Source organism: Pinus tabuliformis, chromosome 5_1, assembly GCF_031772625.1.
Source record: "Pinus tabuliformis cultivar Carrire ecotype Pingquan chromosome 5_1, CPIR1, whole genome shotgun sequence".
Taxonomy (NCBI): domain Eukaryota; kingdom Viridiplantae; phylum Streptophyta; class Pinopsida; order Pinales; family Pinaceae; genus Pinus; species Pinus tabuliformis.
This window is the reverse complement of record NC_142305.1, coordinates 1,825,471-1,851,788: the sequence shown is the minus strand read 5'-3', so window position 1 is coordinate 1,851,788 and position 26,318 is coordinate 1,825,471. Positions and strand designations below refer to the sequence as shown.

At 40.5% G+C, this 26,318-nt stretch overlaps 1 pseudogene; it reads left to right on the top strand.

The window, feature by feature from the left end:
- The first annotated feature begins 1,582 nt into the window (after window positions 1-1,582).
- On the top strand, window positions 1,583-26,218 carry LOC149163246 (alanine--glyoxylate aminotransferase 2 homolog 1, mitochondrial pseudogene; annotated as a pseudogene).
- Window positions 26,219-26,318: the final 100 nt, after the last annotated feature.

Below are 26,318 nucleotides of genomic sequence, written 5' to 3'. Positions count from 1 at the left end.
TAGCTATTGTGTCTAGTACATGATGGGTATCTTTGGTTGGAGGAGCCATTTCCCATCACAACCGAATTAATTCACCGAATTTCATGGCTACCCATTAAAGGAAGAAATCCCGCAAACATCATAGGAAAGAGCAGCGACTTGGGCCTCGCAGAAGCTATGAAAGCCAAATATAAGCTAGAGAAAAGGAAATGAGGGTATGTAATAGTAAGCATCAAGGACTAAGGGGTGCACGTCACCACCCAGCTACTGGCCAGTAAGCTCATGAGGAAATGTCATGCAGACGAAGTGCCAGCATCTGTAATTGCGTTGGCGGAGCAGTGTGCAGAAGGGGTGCAGTTCAAGTAGGCCCAGTTTCTCTGCGATGAACTTTTGACGAATTGTAGAGAAGCCCAGGACCAGGGTAAGAACTTCCACTATTGGTTACTCTTATCCATCCTATTGGTTTCCGGGGAGCTACCGACGGATAGCCAGTTTCCCACCATTGAGAGGAACCTACCCGAGGCCGTGAGGTACACCTCGCTCTGGGCAACCAAAGACGCGATGAGGATTCAGGAGATAAAAGTGTTTTAGCATTCGTAGAGGTGACCTTATGAACATGGATCAACCGTAGGCCGTGCTTGTCCTTGACAGTATATAACAGTTTACAAAGCCCGGTAGAATTCAAGGCGGATATGCATAACCTGTATATCTGGGCACACAAGGATCGAGCCCGAGAATGGGTAAAGCTACTGTTCATTGCCACAGATGATGCAATCTTCAAAGTAATGGCGTCATTGTCCCTGGAGTGGTATGCCCTTGACTTGGCAGAACTGGAAAAGATCACAACACAACGAAGGAAGAGGGAAGCCAAGCTGCGCATCGCGAAGCTGGCAGAGAGAAAGCATCAGGAATTGGAAGCGGCCACAAAATGGAAGGCGGCTGAGGCAGCAGCAATAGAACAGATGGTACAAACCACAACCACACCCATTGAGGAGATCGAGGAAGGTAAGGAAATGTCCACAGAGTAGGACATATAGGGGGAGGTAGAGACATAGGAATGCATGGACCTTACAACAAAAGTGACCCAAATCAAGAGGTCGCACAACTAGGAGCAGCCACCTGCACGCAAAAAGACAAAGACAACAAAAACTGTGGAGGGAGTCCTTGTTGAAAATAGCAAACCAATTCACGATGTCACTAAGGATGCTCTAGAAAAGTTAATGACGGAGAAGATAACTGTGTTGGGGGTGCTCAGAGAGCAATTGCAGGCATTACAGGTGCGCCCCTAGGAGTGATGACACCGCACCTTGTGGAAGATATAGACGAAGCTGAGCAAATGGTGCGCACACGCACAATGAACACCTTGATGTTACCAGAAGGCACCGTCTTCATAGAAGCCGAAGGTGACAGGAGGGGCTAGGGATTGAATTTGGCCACCCTTCCTAGAGAAACCCTATACTAGCTGTAGGATGGGGTAACTGGTGAGCTTCGCACCAAGGAGGGCTGCGCTCTCTAAGTCTTGAGTGCATAGAAGGTAAAATTAGAACAGCTCAGCTTGCAGTGTGACAATCTGGTCACCTAAGACTAGGGATTATAACAGGCAATGGAGGAGGCCTGTAGCAGCATTCCAGAGTTGGCCATGCCAGCGGCACTCCGCACCATGGGAAAGATTCATCAACTGGTAACTGGAGTCTACAGGACCCAAGAGGAGGTCGTGAAGGTTCAGTTGGAGTTTAACCTACAGATCACGAAGCTGTGACTGAAGGCGCAGTCCTCTACATCCCCGGAAGTCAGAGAACAGTGCCACTGTGCCATTTAATCGGGGTTGAAATAGATAGAGCACACTGTACAGGACTGCATAGGATTGTTGGCCAGTCACTCGTCACCCTTACTTCATTATAGGAGGACCCAATGCTACAACAATTATAGACAGAAGCGCGGGAATTACAGAAGGCCTATGACAATGTTTGGGGGAGCATGCAGACAGTCACCCTTACCCAGCGATTGGCCAAGATGAGGGAGGCCCAGACTCTAAAAGAATAGGTGGATGCCGCACGCCAGAAAGAAGCAGGGCTTAAATCATGCATCCAGCCTTGGCTTGAAGAAGTTTTCATGGTCACCACCATGATTGAGGGGAAGTTGGCCTAGATGCAGGACACATATGCAAAAAGGCAAGAGGGTGCCTCTAACAACGATGCATCAGAGAGTCGCGCACAATTGATATAGCAGATAGGGGAGGAATGTGTGGTAGACGTCCATGAAGTGCAGAGATTGCTGAATGAACTTCCTGCGAAGATCACCACACTGGCCAAGTGACTCAGGACGAGTCACGATGTTTGTGTTGGGGGCCTGTTGGGCAGTGGATCCCCCGCGTAATGGTTTTGGGTCTCAAAGCCCATAATTTTGGGTAATGGTATTGTAAAGGCTCCACGAAGTGTGCAGAGCATGAGTTGTAATGAGTTAAGTCAAAGGGTAGTCTCCCTAATATATTGCAATTTAATCTAGAAGGTGTCGGCCTACCCATGGTCCGCGGACCATGGGAATGTATAAATAGAGCGAGGCTCTAAGTGTAGAGGTTGCTTTTGTTCAGATCTTAAGTGTAAGGGTTTCTGAAATTAATATTCGCTCCGAGTCGCGGGTCGTAGTAGTATAAGAGGCTCTGTAGCTGTGTGTGTAGAGGCCTGGTAGAGTCCGCAGTTGTGTGCGCGGACCCCTGCAGTTGTGTGCGTAGGGTAGGAAGTGGAATGTAATTAGAAAAAGCATTAATAAAGATAAGTTGGTTTTGAAATATCGCATAACTATTGCTTTGTTTCTGTTTATGCATTTGTTACAGCTTATAATTGCGCACATGTCTATTTATGTTGAATGATAAAGGAAAGCATTGGGCCTACTTAATTTAATTCAAGATCCATAATACTAATAAGCACTATAAAGGGTAAAGAACAGTCGCGCTTGTCATCCAAGCCGCACAAAGGTAGTTGCACTGAACAGGCAGCTGCGCACAGCACGTAGGATTGGTTTGCGGACCTTCCAGACTTCATCTAGACATCCCTAGGGTGCAAAATCCTGGTTCCAGCACCCTCCCATACTACCTCGGGTGAGATCTCAGTCCACGATTCGCGGACTGTTGCCGAAAAGGCCGATAGTTTCAGGATTTGTTTGGCTAAAACACTTCTGAACTTGGGTCATGCCCCAACAAGCCAACAACCACAGCTCATAAAATCCTACATGTAGGTTATTATTGGCCAACACTATTTAAATATGCACATGACTATGCAAGAAAATGCAAAACTTGTCAAACTGCAGCTGGAAAAGAAAATAAACCAGCATTTCCTTTGCATCCAGTTAATATCCACCAACCATTTGAACAATGGGGATTAGATATAATTGGTCAGATTGTTCCTAACTCTTCCAAGCAACATAAGTACATCCTTACAACTACTGATTATTTCATGAAATGGATAGATGCTATCCCACTAAAGGTAGCTAATACAGAAAGTATTACAAACTTTATTGATCAATGCATAATCACCAGGTTTGGCCTACCCACAACTTTAATGTTTTGATAATGCATCTTATTTTTTCTAGAAATACTTTGGTAGAATTTGCTTTGAAAAGAGGTTTTAAATTGAAGTATTCAACCAAATACTATCCACAAGGTAATGGATTAGTCGAATCAACAAACAAAAACCTTATTAGAATCATCAAGAGGACTGTAGACCAAAATCATAGGAATTGGCACAAAGCATTGTCATTTTCTCTTTGGGCAGATAGAATAACATAGAAGGCCTCAATTAGTTCTTCTCCTTTTGCTTTAGTTTATGGAAAAGAAGCAGTTCTCCCTACAAACATTGTGATCCCATCTCTCGCCCTAGTGCAATTTATCAATGAAAATCCTTCCTCTTCTCTTCAAGAAAGACAATTTCAGATCCTTAAACTTGAAGAAGAAAGAGAAAAGGCTAAAGATACCCATTCCCATCATCAGCTCTTAGTCAAAGCCTCTCTTGATACAACCTCTGCCACTCATAAAATTTTTTAAGTAGGTGATCTAGTTTTGAAATGGGACAAAGCACATGAGGAAAAAGGTAAGCATACCAAGTTCCAAAGACTGTGGCTTGGACCATTCCAAATCATTGAGAAAATTGGTCAATCAACATTTCTTTTACAAGACTTGTCAGGTAAAGTGCATTCCTTACCCATTAATGGGAAAATTCTGAAAAAACACTTTTCCTAGAATACAACCTCTTCTATTTTTGTATCATATTGTCTTTAAGATTCTCAGGAAAATAAAGGTTAAAGTAGTATTTACTTTTGGCTTCTCAAAATAAAATCTCTGATAATATTTTGATTTTTCGCTTCTATAAGTAGGAAAAGTTAAAGAAATAATTAGAGCATTTGAGTATCAAAATAAACCTTATTTCTTTGGAAAAACTTGACCTTCCTAAAAATACTTGTTCAATAAACAATCTCTTATCTTTATAAATTATAAATGTCTTGTTATCAGTCAAGAAAATAATCTTTAACCTAGTAAGGAATTTCTACAGATGAGTATCTCAAAACTTTATTATTATCATCCAAAACTCTTTAAAAGGACCAATGTTTCACCACATCTGATAAAATTTTCTTTTTTCACAGTTTAATTCTAAAATCTACAAAACTTAAAAGATAATAAGTCTCATTACAAGCTTGTTTATCATGATCATAGGGGAATAATTAAACTAATATTACCAAAATTGTATATCAAAATAGGATAATAGCCGATGATCTAATCAACCAAAGGACAAGGGGACTAATCAAGAGCCAACTTGTTTAGTTTAGTTACAACTGGTGAATGGCATTTTCATTATTGGGTTACCAAGACTAGATAATTTCTTTTAAGAAATTTCAAAAGAAAATTACATAAAAAGAAAAAACAAGGTCCAAAGACAAAAGAGAAAAAGAAAATGAATATCATTTTGAATTTTGAAAATTGCTTCAGATGGGACAATGAATCACTGTTGGTTAAAAGATAACCCTATCGAGGCTATGAACGCCTGCTGGCAGTAGAGGCTCTATCTGTGATAAATGAGAAAGCCAAAAAACTAATCTATAGAAGGCCCCTGCTATATCTCTTTAAATCTTAGTATTGACTAATGCAAACATTTGTATTTTTATCACTACAAGAGTAAAGTAGTTGAATAGATAGATTCAGTGAGGGATTATGCTTTTAGAGGAATGTGGTTTAGTTTATAACTCATGTAATTATTATCCCTATAACGTTTTTTTATTTTGAAAGTTTTAGAAATTTCAAACCATCAATCAGAGATAGTTGGTTCTCCCAAGTGAATCGCCAATTGTTGTACTATGTAACAACCCCCCATTTATATGAGTAATAGTTAATATTTGACATATAAATGAGGACCCTTTTTAAATTTTTATCCTTTGAAAAATAAATACTAATTCTAAGAAATCACCTTGAAACCCTTAGAAAACAACCCAAGCTTAGGATCTTTATCACAAATCGCATTTCACAATTTTCCATGTGATAAGTATAAACATCTTTAAGAAAATCCCAAAATGTGATATGCGAGGGAGCCCCCCGCTGCGATATTCCGATCAGAACTATTAAGTTATGGTATGTTCTATGCTTATAAAAGTTTACTTCATTTCCTTATTATATTCCACAGATTAGCAATCACATGTACATAGAGTAAAGTGTAGATAGAACATTAAACGATCGAAAGAAAACAAGCCAAGACAAGAGAAACAAGATGTGGCGGCTAGCCAGGGACAAACCCCATAATGTGTGGGGAAACCCTCTGATCAAATCTTCTTTTATCTTCAATAATTCAGCAGAGAGAAATAGTAAATAAATCTGATTCATATCAGCAATAGCAAACCCTAGATCAGCAACATCAGCATCAACGGTTTCATCATCAAACTAGGGCAGACGATATCTCACAAAACGATCGTCGGATTGGCTTGATTCCACCACCAAAAGTTGTGGCTTCCAGAGGAGGTTCAGATGAACCTATAGCGCAGTTCAGATGAGGAGATCTTCTAGTCCACGTAGGTCAATCTTTACTTCTGCAGTTGCAGCTTCAGTTTCGGCAGCTTCTGGCTTCAAACTAGGGCAGTCGATATCTTGCAAACCGTCCGTCGGATTGACTTGATTCCACCACCAAAAGTTGAAGCTTTCAGAGGAAGTTTTGATGAACCTACAGCGTATTTTAGATGAGGAGATCTTCTAGTCCACGCAGGTCAATCTTTACTTCTGCTGTTGCAGCTTCAGTTTCAGCAGCTTCCGACTTCACATGTGTGAGGGAGAGACCCTTTTCTGCGCAGTAGAGAAGAGACTCTTTTTTGCGCAATAGAGAGAGAGAGAGATGTGATGAGATGAGTGAGTCCAAATGAGGAAAAGTCCTCCTATATTTATACACAATATTGGTGTTTGAATAGATGCGATTGTTGGGCTTCTGAGCCTACATACGTTGTAGATCAGCTTGATAATAATTCCATAATCAAAATAAATTCATATCTCCATGAATACTTATCGGAATCGGATGATATTTATATCAATCCTACACCTCTTGACAAGAGGAATCTAATAAAAATATTATCATCCATGAATAAGCTGACCCACATGAAGTTTTTCCCTAGTTGCCAATTTTAACACTCCCTCTCAACTAGGGAGAACTTCATCTGCAATCTGTCTATCGGTCCTTACTATTCATCCATCAAATGCACTGCCCTGTAGAGCCTGACGCTTTCCCTACTGTTATAGACATTTTTGGGCACCGCAACCCCAATCATAAATGTCCATAAACCAAGGGCTCCTAAGTCCCTAAAGGTGTTGTTCTAACCCCTAAAAGAACAAGGTCAACTGATTATAGCATCTCCTAGAAGTTCTCCATGAAAAACTACTCAGAACTGGTCAAAACTGGGCCACTTCACCTGCTCCATGGTCAAAGTGCGTTGCGTCCCACCTACCTACACACAGTAGGTGTGATGCATGTTGAAAAGCCCTTCTATGGGGTGCGATGGGTGAGAGTGGACAAATGGCAGGGTCAATCCGCAAGGTGGAGGATCATGGAATCTTCCGGAAACTTCTCCTGTGACACTTGCCTCTCTGCATTCACCCAGGGATGAGTAAAAGATCATCAATCTCCAAGTGGAATCAAGAACTATCAGAGAGAGGACACTAATCAAATCTCAGAAGCTGACTCACCTCCCTTGCAAACATCTATATATGGATCCCTCATCCCAGAGATCCAGAGGCTGGAATTTTGTATCTTGTAAGGAAGTGCTACTGGTTTCTTGGTGTAACATCATAGTGTTGGGTCATCTAAGCTTTTCATGAGGTGAAGAAGGGATTTCTTGCTGAGAGGATGACGCTGGGTCAGAACAATTGGTTGTAATCCTCTTTGCTCTTTCTTGATTATCAATAAAGCTATTAAGTTTTCCTCCACATTCTTGTATGATTGATGTTATATGCATTTGTGTGGTCAATATATATATGGTCCTATATTGTTTATGATAATAGATCTATGTTCTTGGATAGTGTTATGCTGCTTTGATTCTACAGGTGCTCTTTGAAGCTGGGTAGACGAGGAAGCAAGTGGCAAAGATCTATCAGAAGGGAGAGGAATCAAGCGAGGAACCAAGCGCAAGACAGAGGTTTGTCTCCTCATTCCCCTCTCATCTATTTCTCATAAAGGAAAACAAAAGTAGTTTTAATTTGTTTTCTTCTAAGGTAGCTACCAGCCTTAGTGGGACTAGTAGCTCTGCATAGACACTAGATTTCCCGATAACAAAATGGCGACTCCGCTGGGGAGCGAATAGATTGTTTGTTTGTCTATATTTATTTACTTTATAAACTTATAGATGGAGCCTGAAGTCAAGCCAGCTAGCCTTCGAACTGCATTTGCTATGCAAGTGAAAAGTAGATCAATGTTGTTTTAGTCTATCTCCGGGTTTTGTTTATGAATTAAACAATTGATTCATAAGCTCTCTAATTGCCCTTGTGGTGGCTCTAGTAACCTCCTTAGATCTACCCCTATGATTGATTTACTAATTACCACTTGCTCGGCCTAAATCCCTGAACTGAGCTGCAAAATGTGACCCGGAACCCAGTTAAAGTCTCGTCCCTGTTCCATCGCACTCTCTCTTCTTTGGAACCTGAATGCATCGCACTTCCCGAGTGTAGCAGGTGTGTTGCATTTCACTTTCCCTGTGTAACAGGTGTGCTGATCAGAGAGGGCTAATATTGCCTCTAGACTTTGGTTTTTTCACTCTTTTCAGCTCTATTCAGGAGTTTTGCTGCCTGTAGTCAGTATACCTATGCTAAAACCCCCTTCCTTGCCATTATTCCGCCTCCATTGTGCAAAGAAATGTAAATGTTTTTATGTATTTTGAGCCATTTTCAGTTCTCTTTTACAAAGAAGTAGCGTAATTGAACTATTGTTTCTTGATTTGAAAGTGTCGCAAGTGTTGTTTTCAGTCATAGAAGAGAATTCGGTTGTTCTTGATAGTTGGTTACATTGTTAATCTTGTATTTGATTTGAATTAGTAGTTTTTCAAGTGTCGAAAGAAAGTTTTCAATTCCAAATCGCAAAGTGTCGTCACTACCTTCATTTTTGTTTTGAAAAGAAGCTTGTTATGATTGTCGCTTTGAAAAATAATTCAGATTTGCACTTAGCTTTCTTTTTATCATTCACACATTAAGAAGGATGAAAACAAATACATGCATGTGCATTTTCATTTAGACTGTTTGTTGGTTTGATTTAGGACAATGCAAATAGTGTGTGCTCTCTGCTCTATGTTGAAAGAAAATCATCTCTCTTTCCTTAGTAGCTAGGATTTTCATTGCAAAAAGAAGATTGAATGATTGTTTGTCATCTTAGATTGCATTTTAGGAATTGTACATCTACATCACGCGGTGAAGCTGAAAGGCAAATTTCTTAAGCAATATCAACTATAAAATAAATTTAATGAATCTAAAAATGCTTTGGAACCTAACGCACAACATCTAGAAGTCTAGGCTAGAGACGTATTCCGGCGTTGTAAAGCCTGGTAACTATTGTTTTCACTGTTGGTTAGTTGATTCCTCCACTTTGAGACGATAAGTGCCAGTACGGACTTGTGTTCCCACGTACCGTTGAGTATATATTGGGAGACCACAATAGGCTTTATCCTTTATCCATAGGAAGCTGTGTCTGCCACCCTATCGATCACAATGCACTGAACACAGCATTCAGGAAGATTGACTGCCGTATCATAAAAAGTATTCTGCAGTTTTGCGATTGGTTTGGTAATCCCTCTGTCTAGACTTCCAGAGCAGTCTCTTTCGTTCCTTTTCAGACTCCTTAAAGGAAAAGGTCCATCTGAGCACTTGTCACTTCAAGCTCATTAAAAATCGAAGGCGACTAGAGTCATCTTTTGTTTTTTCTCGACTCTTAAAAATTGAAAAAACAAGTTGTGTCAAAGCGTCTAAAATTTATTTTAATCGAAATAAACATCACCTTTCCTACGTTGGTCTTAGGTTGAGAAAAATGGAGTCCACCAACCAAGGAGTTCCCCTTGGAGGAAATCCTAGTCCCTTCTCCTCTTGGGGAGATGTTGGTGCACCCCATATGGCCACATTGTCTCTTCCAGGATTGACAATTGGTTTGCCCGTATGGCTCTTCTCGACCTCTGTCGTTCAGAACACCGTGATTCCTGAACAATCGAGTCAGCAACTAAATGATACCAGAGTTACCCCCAAACCTTCTACTTCGTCCAATTCTCCCTCTCCTCCTTCCTCTTCGCTTGATGAAGCTGGTAAAGCCAAAAATCAAGTAACTGAGAAGAAGAAGGAGAAGAAGAAGAAAGAGAAGAAGAAGAAGGAGCCAAAGGCGAAAAGGGGTGACCAGGCATCATCTAGCGAAAATCCACACACTGCACCATCCAGGCCTAAATCACCATGTGTCATTTGCAAAGGAGACCACTATCATCGAGATTGTCCTTGCATCCCTCGGATCTTAAGGGACTGGTCTCCTCGTTTGCACAATCCGGTGTCATCAACCTCTGATGGTCATGTTGAAAGTACACCATCAACTAGTGAAAGTGAAGCCCCTGGACAAAAAGGAAGATGTAGATTTCCTTGTAAGCTGTGTGAAGGTGATCACGCCATCCACCATTGTCCCTTCTTAGACGAGGCTAAAAGAGTTTTGGACGACCATCCGGTTTCACCGTTATGGCTTCCTCCTAGATATAAGAAGCTCTTGCCGAGTTCATCACTAGTTGAAAATCCAGCTGACACGCCCTTGTGGTCGGCCGAAGCATCTATCATTGAAGATAAACCATCTGAATCCATACCAGATGAAAGTCAAAAGGTCGAGACAGCAGTTGACCCGGTCTTGCCTTCAAAGGATCCATCTTCAGATGATATAGTCACCAAAGAGAACAAGGATGACAACGTCCAAATTCTCTTCGTAAGCACAGACTCCGATGAACATGGGGGCAGTCTACCCATTCCTTTACCATAGGAAGGAAGTTCGTCAGAGTCATATCTGGCCGTCTATTCAGTCCCACCTCCAAGCAACCTGGTTGTCTCCTTCGACTGGAATCTAATAGGCAGACCCCGTTTACGGGCCAGAGTACCATTTCGAATCATTGCTGAAATATGTAGAATGGTCATGGCCAGTACCATCATAGATGAAGGGGCTTCTGTGAGTATCCTTTCCTCAACTGCTTGGAAAGCGCTTGGTTGGCCATCGCTTTTGCCTGAGATGAGAAATCTAATAGGCTTTGACAAAGGAACCAGTCGACCGTTAGGGATCCTTCCCAATGTGCCGATAAAATTGAGAAGGAAAATTGTTCACCTGAACGTAATGGTAGTCCAAGAACCCCTGGATTATAATCTACTCCTTGGAAGTGACTATATTTATTGCATGGGAGCCATTGTCTCCTCACTCTTTAGAGTAATGTGTTTTCCTCATGAAGGAAGAGTGGTCAAGCTCATAGAACAACTTTCATTCCCCGGTTCACACATAGCAAATAGTCATATACCATCCATGAATGGTCTTTTCACGCAAGGAATGTCTCATAAATCCCCAGTCCGTCCACCTGATGAGCACGAGTGATTTGGAGGACATGACTAAAACCCAGGGGTCATGCACCCTGGTCTGCTTCGGCAGGGAAACTTCAGGTATAGGGTAGGTTTCGGTGGAGGATATATGACTAGTCTGACACACCCGTCCATTTTGGAAAATTGGATTAGACCGAAATAAGATACCTTTGTGAGAAGGTAGGCCTTTCCCGATAAAACAAATGTTTTGTCTGCAAATTGAAGGGTAACCTGAAAAGGTAGGCTTTTCCCGATAAAACAAATGTTTTGTCTGCAAATTGAGGGGTAACCTTGAAACTCTGCTTCACTATACCTGGGGGCATGCAAACCTTTTGGCGTTCAAGCAAAGAGCGACCATTTATTTTTTAAATTTGTAGGTCCTCTAACCCTTTAAACTCGTAGGATTGGTCGTTTCCTAACTTGCATAAGGAAAGGATGCGAGGCAAAGCTTTGAAAAAATGCCGTTTTATATGAGACATCCTTATTATATGACTGGATCAAGCAGTTTTAATGCGAATTCAAGCTCGTTAAGAAATAAACATAAGCAATGAGAAAATGTTCCTCCAGAGTTTAAGCTCATTAAAAAATGAACCAATTTTCAGTAAATAACCATTGTGAATGTATTACAATTAGCCTTTGAAGCCTTGGTCGTGTTCTCATCATCACCTCCACTCTGTATTGGCCGATCATTCACCCCCATTTGATTTCTTACCCTTTTTGAGGAACAACTACGAAGAGTGATCCTGTTAGCCATCCTTGTGACACTGCCATGATTGGAAAATTCCAAACCTTACCTGGAATCAACTGCTACCCGAATCTATCACTCATTCCTCAAAAAATGAGTCTCCTTTAAGCTCTTTTCAACTGACTCGTAAATATGAAAAGATTGCCGAGACATTGGCCTCTCCAGCTCGTTAAAGTGACCGAAAGTTCTATCCCTCCTTTAGATTTTAATCTTTTTTGGACTTGAGGGATTATTACACAAAAAGATCGAGAACTTGTTTTGTTCGGCTCGTTAAAAGTACCGAAAATTCATCCCTTTTGTATTGTTTTATACTTTTTCGGACTCAAGGGATTATATGACGAAAAAGGATTGATGGAGTCTTCTTTACGTCCTTTTTCAGACTCTCTAAAATTGAAAAGGACCGAGTTATCCTTGTCGTTAAACTCGTTAAAACCTAATAGTGACAAACTTGTCCATATAGACAAGAACGAGTTTCACTATCGCTAGGCTCATTAAAACATAGCGATGGGTTTGCTCGAAGAGAAAATTATAGAACAAGCATATGTTATCCTCCTGAAGCTTGACAAAAATAAAGAGGTACTGGTCAGCAATGACTAGGGAAAAATTGGGAAGAAAACTTGAAAAACCTTTATTGGTAGCAAGTCGCTCTTGAACATGACACTTTCACTCCGCATCCGAGTCGGGTTGGGTTGTTCCATTCACTGGTCACATCACCATGGTTCCATCACACCATCCTTATTTGGGGTTAATGCTACCAATACATCATGTCAGTGTCGTCGATATGTTCAAGAGAAGTCGCTCAGAGAATTCACTTGTGTCTCACCCACTGCAACACATTCATGCTCCATTCTTTCATGACTGCCACCCTGAACCTTATGTCATCAGATTGTTTTCACCTCCATTAAAATCATTTGCTCCGTTCCGTGTCATTGATGTGGGATTCACTAAGGCCCTCCTATGACGTATCGCTTCTTGTCGACATCAACTCATTATCTAAAAAGTCAATCTAGGGACAACCCTTTCAGTACTTTGAAGCTTGCTTGCCTCAATGGCAAGTTTCTCACTTTCGGCGATAGGTTTACATCAATGGCCTTTGACTGAAAGATTTTGCGTGGTATTCGACGCCAAGTCCCTTATTCACACCATGTGAATTGTACTGTAGTACCTTGAGGGTCATCATCATTATTGGTGATTCCTCTCGTGCCTGTTAATAGCTTACATCATTGGTTGGTAATCAGGCGATGTATTTCCATGTTCGACTCCATAACATCTCTCACATGGATCGACTTGTACTTTGAGTGAAGATCGAACGAAATTGAAGACCTCAGATCTAGTTTCATCCATCCGGGCTGTGATATATATTCAGGAAAATAAAGACATCAAATGTACATCATTGCTGCACAGATAATCATCCAATCTAAGGGATGATGGCTCTACCAGAATCATCAGTCTACACTCAGACGATTGTCTGTCCTATGTACATGAAAATGAATTTATAAAACTGAGCATGGGAAATGCCCGCCTCAGCTAGATCATGAAAATATTATGAAGATAATGTATTGTATTGTATCTTATTACAGGTCGCCTTCCAGCTTGAAAAAACTTCGGATCCTCATGATAAAGCATTTCACCCAACATCAAAAGATTAACGGCCTCATGCTTTAGGGGGCAACTGTTATAGAAATTTTTGGGCACTGCAACCCAAATCATAAATGTCCATAAACCAAGGTCTCCTAAGTCCCTAAAGGTGTTGTTCCAACCCCTAAAAGAACAAGGTCAACTGATTACAGCATCTCCTAGAAGTTCTCCATGAAAAACTACTCAGAACTGGTCAAAACTGGGCCATTTCACCTCCTCCATGGTCAAAGTGCGTTGCATCCCACCTACCTACACACAGTAGGTGTGATGAATGTTGAAAAGCCCTTCTATGGGGTGCGATGGGCGAGAGTGGACAAATGGCAAGGTCAATCCGCAAGGTGGAGGATCATGGAATCTTCCAGAAACTTCTCCTGTGACACTTGCCTCTCTGCATTCACCCAGGGATGAGTAAGAGATCATCAATCTCCAAGTGGAATCAAGAACTATCAGAGAGAGGACACTAATCAAATCTCAGAAGCTGACTCACCTCCCTTGCAAACATCTATATATGGATCCCTCATCCTAGAGATCCAGAGGCTGGAATTTTATCTTGTAAAAAAAATGCTGCTGGTTTCTTGGTGTAACATCATAGTGTTGGGTGATCTAAGCTTTTCATGAGGTGAAGAAGGGCTTTCTTGCTGAGAGGATGACGCTGGGTTAGAACAATTTGTTGTAATCCTCTTTGCTCTTTCTTGATTATCAATAAAGCTATTCAAGTTTTCCTCCACATTCTTGTATGATTGATGTTATATGCATTTGTGTGGTCAATATATATATAGTCATATATTGTTTATGATAATAGATCTATGTTCTTGGATAGTGTTATGCTGCTTTGATTCTACATGTGCTCTTTGAAGCTGGGTAGACAAGGAAGCAAGTGGTAAAGATCTATCAGAAGGGAGAGGAATCAAGCAAGGAACCAAGCGCAAGACAGAGGTTGGTCTCCTCATTCCCATCTCATCTATTTCTCATAAAGGAAAACAAAAGTAGTTTTAATTTGTTTGTTTCTAAGGTAGCTACCAACCTTAGTGGGACTAGCAGCTCTGCATAGACACTAGATTTCCCAATAACACCTGCTCTGCTCTATTCTTCTTGTTTTGCTTTGTCTTGTTCTGCCCTGTACTGATCTGTATTGATATGCTATGTTCTACTCTGCTCTTGCATTATTCTGTTCTTCTCTGCTTTTGTCCAAATTATGAAGAAGAAGAAATGATTGAGGATGTATCATACTAACTCAAAGTCAATCTCAGAGTATGTACCACTGGTCCTAGACCAATCTCAACCAACCCGAAGTCAGCGTCATAGTGAGTACAACTCCACTGATCCCAGATCAGTATCATCCTCCACTGACTCAAAGTCAGTCTCGGAGTGCGTACCACTGGTCCTAGACCAGTCTCAATTGGCTCGAAGTCAGGTTCATAGTAAGTACCACTCCTACCACTGGTCCTAGACTAGTATTGCAGTCTCAGAGAGTGTACCACTGCCCGCCCAATTAGCATCAGTATATCCAAGTAGTCTCACATCTCCGACAGTGTATCTTAACCCATAAGTGATAGTGCCACGAAGATATCTCAATAGATTCTTGGCACCAATCCAATGTATGTGGTGGGGTTCAACCATATGTTGACTCAACATGTTAACTGCGAAGCATATATCTGGATGGGAGTTCACTAAGAACATTAATGCTCCAACAAGTTGCCGATACTCGGTAGCATTTCATAAAACAGGTCCAACAGCACTACCGCTTAACTCTTGAAGTCAAGCTCCATCGGGGTAGTTATAGGCTTGCAATCCACCATACTGAATCTTTTCAGAATCTTCACCACATATTTTCCTTGAGATAGGAAAATTTTCCTTGGCTTCTGCCACACTTCAAGTCCTTGGTTCTTCATTTCAAATTCAGAAGCCAACTCCCTCTTACATTTGTGAATGAGAGGGTATGCACCTGTTAGAAAGAGGTCATCCACATACAACACCAGTATGAGAGGCTTGTCATCTTCATCCTTAAAGTAAACGTTAGGATCAGCTTCACTCCTAGTGAATCCCAGCTTCATCAAGTAGCTATCGATCCTCTCATACTATGCTCGGGGTGCTTGCTTCAGCCCATAGAGAGCCTTCTTCAACCTGCATACATGAGATTTTCAATCATGAATCTCAAATCCTTCGGGTTGCTCCACATAGACCTCTTCTTTGATCGAACCATGCAAGAACGTGGTCTTGACATCCATCTGATGTAGGTTCCATCCCTGTGAAGCCACAAGGGCTATGATCAAGCGGATGGTTGTACATCTGGAAATAGGTGAAAATATCACATCATAGCCTATACCTTCCTTCTAGGAGAAACCACGAGCAACAAAACAAGCCTTATACTTTTCCTTACTTCCATCTGCTGCATGCTTTATCTTGTAAATCCATTTTGAAGTAAAAATTGTCTTGTCCATGGGTCTGGGAACTACTTCCCGGACATCATTCTTCATAATAGACTCATATTATTCAGTCATAGCATCCTTCCATACTTGATGCTTGATGGCATCTCAGAATGATGAAGGCTCATTTTGTATGATTGTGCTCATGATGGTCAGGTATCCCTAATACCTGTTAGGTTTCTTACTTTCACGGAAGGTTCCTTGGGGTGCAACATGTCCTTCAGCATCATCAAGTAGGCCCCTAATCCATGAAGGCCTCTTCCTAGAAGAGGAAGGCTCGGGTGGAAAAATAGGATCCATGGGTTCCTCCACATTAGGCATTGTTACATCATCTACTCAGAGAAAATTTGAAAGTCTTTGATCATGGAGCATGGCACAGACAGCTTCCACAATCGTACGGTTCTTCCTTTCCGCCACACCATTCTAGTTAGGAGTATGTGGTGTAGTAGTCTCCCTCTTAATGCCAGCCTCAGATATGCTTGAGTGAACCAACTGTAATATATCGCAGGTCTTGCTTTGACTTGAGGGGAATGGTCCCCTTTTGAGCTTTCCTTCGGCACATCCCAGACATACACCTTCTTTCCCTACTTGGAATTTGGGCATCCCTGTTACCATCTGTCTTACATCGGGTAGAGCTTTGTAATGAGGGTGGGCAAATCTTCGATGCCAAAGTTTAGATTGAAGAGATGTGTCATAAGACATGACACCCAGCGGACTTCCACTGACCTTATATAATGAATCAACACGAAACCCAAGAGTGAAGGCATCTTTAACATTATTTTTTCATATACGTATCTTGCCATCGTTGAAGGTTACCTTGTAGCCTTTGTCTTTCATTGTCGAGATGGACACCAGGTTATTTTGAGGTCAGGTGCATTTAATACATCCTGGAATTTCTAGCTTTCTTGAATGGTTGTCCTCTTCCTTGATTTCCAACATTCCTTTTACCTTTGCTATTAAATTTTTCATCCCTTCAATTACCATGAGAGGGATTTTGATCATCGTCATGGGGAGAGTCCTTTCTATTAGGACATTACCTTGCATAATGACCTGCTTTATTGCAAATGAAACATCATCCTTTTCTTCCACCCTTAGGTCCAGCCTTCGATTTAGACCCAGAATTATTTCTTTTCTTAGCATGAGAAGAAAAAGCAGCAGGAGGACCTTTAGGCATGGGCATTTCTTGCTCTTCTTCCCTTGTTTCTTCTTGAATGCATCTAGCCATTAATTCCTCGAAACCAGGAATTATATTATTGTTCAGAAGAGTAGTCCTGAACATGTACCATTCGGATGGTAATCCTCCAAGAGTCATGAGTGCCATTTCTCTATCAGTAATAGTCTCCCCAATAGATAGGAGATCGTTCTTGATCTCGGTGATTCTTAAGAAGTATGCTTGCATACTCTCATCTTTACCCTTATGAATTTCCTTCAGCTTATTTCTAAGAAACAAAACTTAATTTTCATCATTAACTTTAAATAAACTCACCAGTCTATCGTAGATTTACTTGGAGGTGCCTAGTTCAGAGATTCAGGCCACCAAGCACTTGTCGATAGAGTCCCGGATGATCTTCTTCGTTTTAATTTCTCCATTCTTCCATTTGTTCCTGGCAACAGGAGGTGCATTTGATGGAGGCACAACAATATTGCCTCTCACATGATACAACACTCCTTGATCCTCAAGGGTTAGATCGATAGAAATCTTCCATCCATGATAGTCATCTTTCTCACAGAGCTTGTCTTCGGCAGGAAAGAGTGTTGAGGACCCCATCGTTCTTTTAGGATAGCCTTGCAATCTTCTCTTCGGTGATTGCTCTTGCTCTTGCTCGGGCTTTGTCTTCACCTCAGCTCTAATTCCATGTTAAGTTATGGTATGTTCTATGCTTATAACAATTTACTTCTTTTCGTTATTATATTCCACAGATTAGCAATCACATGTACATAAATTAAAGTGCAGATAGAACATTAAATGATCGAAAGAAAACAAGCTAAGACAAGAGAAACAAGATGTGGCGGCTAGCCAGGGACAAACCCCACAATGTGTGGGGAAACCCTTTGATAAAATATTCTTTTATCTTCAATAATTTAGCAGAGAGAAATAGTACAATAAATCTGATTCCTATCAGCAGTAGCAAACCCTAGATTAGCAGCATAAGCATTAGTGGTTTCATCATCAAACTAGAGCAGACGATATCTCACAAACCGACCGTCAGATCAGCTTGATTCCACCACCAAAAGTTGTGGCTTCTAGAGGAGGTTCAGATGAACCTACAACGTAGTTCAGATGAGGAGATCTTCTAGTCCACGCAGGTCAATCTTTACTTCTGCAGTTGCAGCTTTGGTTTTGGTAGCTTCCGGCTTCAAACTAGGGTAGTCGATATCTTGCAAACCGTCTGTCAGATTAACTTGATTCCACCACCAAAAGTTGTGGCTTTTAGAGGAGGTTCAGATGAACCTACAACACAATTTAGATGAGGAGATATTCTAGTCCATGCAGGTCAATCTTTACTTCTGCAGCTGCAACTTCAGTTTCAGCAGCTTTCGGCTTCACGTGTGAGGGAGAGACCCTTTTCTGCGCAGTAGAGAAGAGACTCTTTTCTACGCAGTAGAGAGAGAGAGATGTGATGAGATGAGTGAGTCAAAATGAGGAAAAGTTCTCCTATATTTATACACAATGTTGGTGTTTGAATAGATGCGACTGTTGGGCTTCTGAGCCTACATGAGTTGTAGGTCGGCTTGATAATAATTCCATAATCAAAATAAATTCATATCTCCATGAATACTTATCGGAATTGGATGATCTTTATATCAATCATACACCTCTCGACAAGAGGAATCTAATAAAAATATTATCATCCATGAATAATATGACCCACATGAAGTTTTTAACTAGTTGCCAATTTTAACAAGAACGCATTGAGAACATGCGATCACACTTCGTAAAGTTGCAAATAAATAATTCATGTCATTGTGTCATCCTTTAACAATTTGCGAAATGTGATATTGCGATTTTCACAATCGCATTTCGCATTATCTCCAGGAAATGCTATATTACAATGTTTAAAAGTTGCGATGTGTGAATAAAGCATGAAGCATGGGAAGTTACTGTGTTTTAATATAATAATAATAAGTTTGGTAGGGTAATTAATGTTTATCAGCCTGAGGAGAGGTAATGATGTTTCAAGTTATGGCTAGTTAACACTGAATATCCCGTTCAAACTATTCCCACGATTCAAAGTCATTTAAGAGAGCTTTTAGCCTTAATTGCCCTATATCGTCTGCGTTGATATATCTCTTTCATTTCAGGCAAGCTTCAAAATACATGTCATTGCAAAAGGTGATGTAAAAGCAGAAGAAGCAGAGAATTACAGAGTCTGAGCTATTAGAAACGTCGCTTATATTCGTTGACACAATTTGCAGTGCTGATGGGGGAGAGACAGCATGGGAAGCCATATACAACAAGCTTGAAGATGAGCATCCTAAAATTACTATCTTAAAGGTGATGACTGACTCAATAAAACCTTTGTGAGTCCAATTCAAAGATGCTTCCTATTCCTTCCTTCACATAATATGAGCAAGAGCGAAAATACTCCCATACACTGATATGATTAGATGGGTGGTGGAAAATCTCAGCATTGAAGACAAGCCATTCAGGAACTCGAGGATGGAGCTCATGGGGTCATTCAAATATGAAGACATGAAGCAAATGTATCATATACCTGACCCTCAAGATACATATGACAAGTCATACTTGGCCAACTTCGTAAAGAAAAATGAAGAAATTTTCAAGGTGATCCAAGGCTGGAAGGTACTGGAGAACAAGTTCAAATATGATAAAATGGGTATGTATCCTGTAGCTTCTTTTCCAAACCCCTACAACTATGCAGCTTCTATGTTATGTAGGCTATACGAATTACCTAAAGATACAAGTTTTCCATATAATGGATTCCCTTAATTGATGCTTGTGTCAATTGCCACATAATGAATTGGGCCACTATCCTATCTAATAACCTAGCCACTACCATCTCCGAGTATTGTCAGAAGAGGTCTTCCTCCACAGAGAACCTTCCTCCATTTTATTTCAATGCTTATATCATGGATGGCATCTGTTTTTGCACTAAATTTCCAATCATGGGTTGGAAATGAACCTTAGAGGACCCCTACCCCATCCATCTTAGCCATAAATAGATTTGGAAATCCCATTATATACCCCATTTTTATAAAGTATGCCATGCTATTATTTTACCATTGCATCAATTGATTTTTAATAAGAAAGCCCCCAGGTTTTCCAAAGAAGCTGCTACAGTGCTTCTCGTAGTAGGCAAGTATTTTGTTGAGGAATAGTTTACATACATCAAGGTTTTTGGCAGTACATCGGACCTGCATGTCATCCCTTTGTATGTCTCTGATAAAATATTAGCAAGAGAAATAACCTACCAGACTGTGTGAAAAGGCTTAACCAAGACCCTAAAAGATAATAAAAAGTCATTGTGTCCATCTTTTCCCATTCAATGTGGTTCTTTTTCGTTAGAAAATTTCAACCATGCAACCAAGGAATCACTAAGACTAGAGAGCCTTAGGCTCCATACTCTGCCGAAGAGGCAACTCGACCCTCATAAGATAACACATAATATTACTACTACAGTGAATATTAATCCCTTTAACCATGAGGCTAATAATTTTGAAGACCTTTTACAGTCAGCTGAATCATTCGAACAAGCATTCAAGTGGGCAAGGGCCAATCTGAGTCCTAAATATTTTAAAAGATTTTAGTAATTTAGAAACAAAAGGCTTGAAATAATTCCATTAAATTTGTTGTCGAGGACAAACCTACACCCAGTGTAATTATCAACAGCGAGGGACCAAATTCTCACAGAGTCTGTGGTGAAGTAAAATTATAAGTGCAGACACGAACGAATTCCTCTAGCCCGAAAATGGGTCTAGCCACAACAGATACATTCTATGGAAGATTTCCTTAGGCTAGAATCAATCAAGAGGGCCTACCTCTTGGTCGCTTATCTTGCTTGATGGTGTCCTTGTTTGCTCACTCCAGCAATCTCTTGCTTCCTTCTTCAAGTTCCTGAAACAAGTAAACAACAATAACACACAAACATAATAATAGAAAAATTGCAATTCAACCTACTTAACAAGTCAAGAAACATTAAGACATGGATATGTAATATTAAAAAACATGTAGGAAATCAATCGATAGTTGCATATATTAATATCAAAGAGAGATTACAACCATTCCTCTTGACACCGTAGTCTTCCTCTGACAAGACCAAGTTCCCACACACTTTTGCTAGCATTCCATGATGACTTCAAACAACAATAGTTTAAAAGCTCTTCCCTTTAGGCTTCACTCCAAACCAAAACACACTTCTCCCTCACACAACTAGATAGCTACAACTAGTAATAGCTTGCTTGTCTACTCCAAAAAAGCATCAACACTCAACAATAACTCTGCCAAAAACTATCAATTGTGGCTAGTTTGTGCTTGGGAAGAAGGGAGGTTTATATAGGAAATATGGATGGGAGATGGATCCTCTTCTCATGGGAGAAGGAATTATCCCTTGAGGTAGTTCCATCATTATAGGGTAAAGGAGCCCAAACTATCATCCTCGACCCCATTCGGCTAAACCATTTACCAGACTTCCGTTACAGAGCTTTTAGAGCTGGAAGCTTCAGCTCTAATTTAAAAAACTTTCCATAATAGGACTGTCGTGACTGGAACATAGCTCAGTCACACCAATTGGCATGGGGAATAGTGTTAATCTCTGCACATCAGCGGGGGGGAGACAAAGGTCATTAGCATCGGCCTTATAAACTGGGAAAAACATAAGTTTCAGGGGAAATGGTGCAAAAGGGAAATGATATGCTCATGAAGAGGGACATAATGGTAGTTTTTTCATGAAGGCAAATCATGAAGGGTTCACTGTAGAGGTCCTCTAGGATAAAGGAATGGGGAGTATAGGGACAGTGACAGAATGTTGTGTAACAGATGCCTCCTAAAGTGTGAAGGTCGAGTCAGAGTGAGGGATGAAATGCTTTATAAATCAGTGCGGGGAACCGTTCTGCCATTGGAAAACCTGCAAGGAAGTACAGATACATATACATCAATTGAGATCTTTGTCAATTGATACATGAATGATGGCATGGATGCAGCCATCTAGAGAATGATCATGTAAATGGATCCAGGTATGGGTGTAGCCATCCATCAAAGAGGATCATAACAAAACCAAGGTATGGCCACAACCATCCAATAATGAGAAGGATCACGTATGATAACTCATGGTCTGGTCGCAGTTAGCCATCTGAAAGAGACTTGCATATCATCATAACCATGTCACATCACTTCGCAACTTGGAATTTTTGTGATCTGAGTCCAGGGTCTTGTGCTCCAACACGACTTGATCAAAGTACAGATTCTAGCATGCGAATAGATGTGTTGATGTTGAACATGCTAGAAAGTCACTTGATTACCAATTAATGATGTAAACTGTTAACAAGCGCGAGAGAAACCACCAATAATGACAATGGCCCTCAAGGTACTATTAGCACAATTCATGGAATGTGAATACAGGAACTAAAGTCGAACACCTGTGAAATCACTCAATCAAAAGCCAATGATGTGAACTTGTCATCGAGTGTGAAGAATTTTCCATTAAGGGATACAAGCTCTAAGGCATTGGAAGGGAGTCTCTTGGTCAACTTCCTGGATAATGAGTTGAAGTCGACGGAAAGCGACTGTGTCAAAGGAGGGCCGTAATGAATCCCACATCATTGATGCAAGATGAGTGGATGCAAAATGATTTTTGGATGATACAGAGAAACTGAGGTAAGTGTAACTACAGAAGGGCAACTCTTGAACATATCGGCAACATAACTAGAAGTTTGGTAGCTTTTAGATCCATAGGATCGATGGTCATGATGATGTAGCAGAGATTAGATGGAAGGCAAAAATGAACAGCCCAAACCTAGGAAAGTCAACGATACAAAGGAGGATGTCCCAACCCGACACGAAGCAAAGAGTGTCATGTTCAAGAGTAAGCTGCTGACATGACTCGATAGATTTCAAAATTTCCCCCCACCATTTCTGCCGAGTACCCCAATTATTTTTTAATCGCAAGCTTGAAGGGGATAACATATGCTTGCACTGTAAATTCATCCTTCGGATAAATCCAACCTAGTAAGTTTAACTAGCCCTAGGAAGGAGAAGCTCGTGTTCGTCATGGTGACGAATCTGATGTCATTTAATAGTTTAACGAGTCTGACAAAGGTGTAACTCAGTATCTTTTTCTTGTTTCGAGAGTTTGAAAAAGACACGTAAAAGAAAACTCCACATGGTCCCTTTTCGTACATTTGTGTTTCTCGAGCCTCAAAAGGTAGAAAATAACACTTGAGAGAACTGCTTTACCATTTCAATTAAGGAGTACCTTTTTCGTAAATAGTGCCTCCCAACCCAAAAAAGGGGTAAACTTATACTGGACGCATGATGTTTCACATCTGTTAACAAGTTCAAAATGACAATGGATCGAGTATATTTTTGTGTTTAAAGGGTCAGAAAGAGCTTGAAAGTGGACCCCTCATTTTTATTATTTTTTACGAGTCAAAAGGGAAAAAATACTCAACAATATTTTCATCTTTTACGAGTCAAAAAAGAGCTTAAAGGTGACTTGTCCTGGAGGAACAAGTGGTATAAAGGGTAGCAACTAGTTCTGGTAATGGAGGAACTACTCAGAACATGTAATGGTTAAGAGGATGGATAATAAAACCACTCATCGCTGTGATTCCTTAGGAAAGGAAAAACAACCAAGTGAAAGTATATGATCAGCCAAAGAGATGGTGGTGATGGAATGAAACAACCAAGGCTCATCTAGTAGAAATTAGCTGATTAAAATGAAAATCACGAGATGTAAATTGGGCATGGGTTCATTTTTACACAAGCTTGAACCATGGAGAACTCTGCTTGGATTCGGTTTCATGTTTACACAAGCTTGAAATGAAAAACTATGCTTGCTATAAGTTTGCATGCCCCCAGCATAATGACTCAATCGAGGTACATGCCCCCCAAGCTTCATTTTAGTCAACTAGGTGGATGGAATGAAGGTTCACTTTTGAGATCTTGGAAAGACTCAACTGGGATTTTATGAGATCTTAAGAAAAGACTCGATTTGGAAATGGGAGGTGTTTCATTTTTTAACGAGGTTGACATAGTAAAAGAACTATCCTCATAACTCCTTGTTTCATTTTTTAACGAGCTTGACACAAGACATGGAACTATGCTCACACTTTTCTTTCATTTTTAATAAGATTGACATAAGACCATGAACTATCCTCATGACTCCTTGTTTTGTTTCTAACAAGGTTGACACAAGACTAGGAACTATCCTCACGATGCCTTGTTTCATTTTTTAACGAGGTTGACACAAGACCAGGAACTCTCCTCATGATGCCTTGTTTCATTTTTTAATGAGGTTGACACAAGACCAGGAACTATCCTCACTAAGCTGATCATGGACCATACGAGAACATGGCTCCTCTTCACTAGATGGAAGAACAACGCTTTGGGAAGAATACATGTCATTTGGTACCATAGATAGATTGGGTTCCAATGCCCTTAGTACATAATGTACTATACCATCTATGTGATCATCAATAGATGTGGAGATGGAATGGGTAGCCACATAATTGATCTGTGGCGAGGAAGGTACTGATTTCAAACAATAGTTGATAGGGGACGATGGTTGCAAAGGAGGTGCTTGGTGACCAATGAATGATAGTTGATCAATAGTCACAATTCTCCCTTCATGCAAAAAACAAACCACATGCACTCAAGAAAAATATTTTAAATTCTGAACATCAATTTTTTAAATTTGTTAAAGGGTTGGTGTGAGTCTTTTCATCTTGTTTTAGAGTCTTGTTAAGAGTCATGTTAGTATGTCAAAAGGGGTCAATTCTCTGTTTTAGTCTATCATTGGTCTCATATCTCACATGAATATCATATGTCGAAACTCATTTCAAAGTTCATATGCGCTACGAAACTGTCTAGGTGATTTCGTAGCGCAGAAACCCGGTCTAGGTGATTTCGTAGCGCAAAACACCGATTTTGCACTGACTGTGCTACGAAATCGGGGATTCGTGCTGATCCATAGTAAATCTCATCCAGCTATCAAATTTATAAAAATCCATTATCTTTCTACATCATCAGTTATCCGCTCATACACTTTGCCTGTTAATTCAACCGCTTATCCTCATCATTAGGACATTAGGTGTCTTGGTACACACAGGTTGCAAGTTTCGAAAAGGAGCCGAGTGTTAACAATCATGATGATGTTTGGGTTCATACATGGGAAGCAAATTTTGTTGAAGGAAAGATGCAGTACTTGTTTTATGAAGATGGGCGTCGATACCTGGATGCTTCTGTAGGCATCATCTGTATCTCCTATGGGCACTGTCACCCTGAAATTGTTGATGCTATTATAAAGCAAACAAAGATCTTGTAGCATGCTACCATAATATATCTTCATCATGCGGTCACAGATCTTGCAGAGGCATTAGCTGCAAAGATGCCAGGAAATCTTAAGGTAGTTTTCTTTGTAAATTCAGGCACGGAGGCAAATGAACTAGCTACGATGATGGCCCGGTTATACACTGGTAACCATGATATGATTTCAGTGAGAAATGGATACCATGGAAATGGTTCTAGCACAACGGGATTGACGAGTTAGAGAAAATGAAAATTTAACATGGTGAAGAGTGGAGTGCATCACGCAGTCAACCCTAACCCATATCGAGGGATTTTTGGCGTTGATGGGCCATAGTATGCTAAAGATGTTCAAGATATTCTCGACTTTGGAACCACTGGGCATGTTGCTGGCTTTATTACAGAGACTATACAGGGTGTTGGTAAAGCCATAGAACTAGCACCTGGATACTTGCGAGCAGCTTATGATATTGTCCGGAAAGCTGGAGGTGTTTATATATTTTAATGAGGCTCAGATAGGATTTGGTCGTAGGGGAAGTCATTACTGGGGCTTTGAAACACAAGGTGTTATCCCTGACATTGTAACTGTGGCCAAGGGTATTGAGAATGGCCTTCCTATTGGTGTTGTTGTCACAAATCCAGAAATTGCACAAGTTTTAACACAACGATCACACTGTGTTATGTTTGGTGGAAATCCAGTCAGTACTACTGGTGGCCATGCTATGCTAAAAGTTTTAGACAACGTAAAACGACAAGAACATAGCGCTGTTGTGAGTGCTCATCTAATCAACCATTTAAAAGAACTTCAAGACAAATATGAAATCAATGGAGATGTAAGGGGAATTTCTAAACTGAATTGAGTTGGTTCACATCTCATTCAATACCCAATGCTTTTCTTCTGCTAGCTGATCACAGATTTCATTTGGGAGGAAGTGTATGTTTACTCTGGGCAGTTTTATC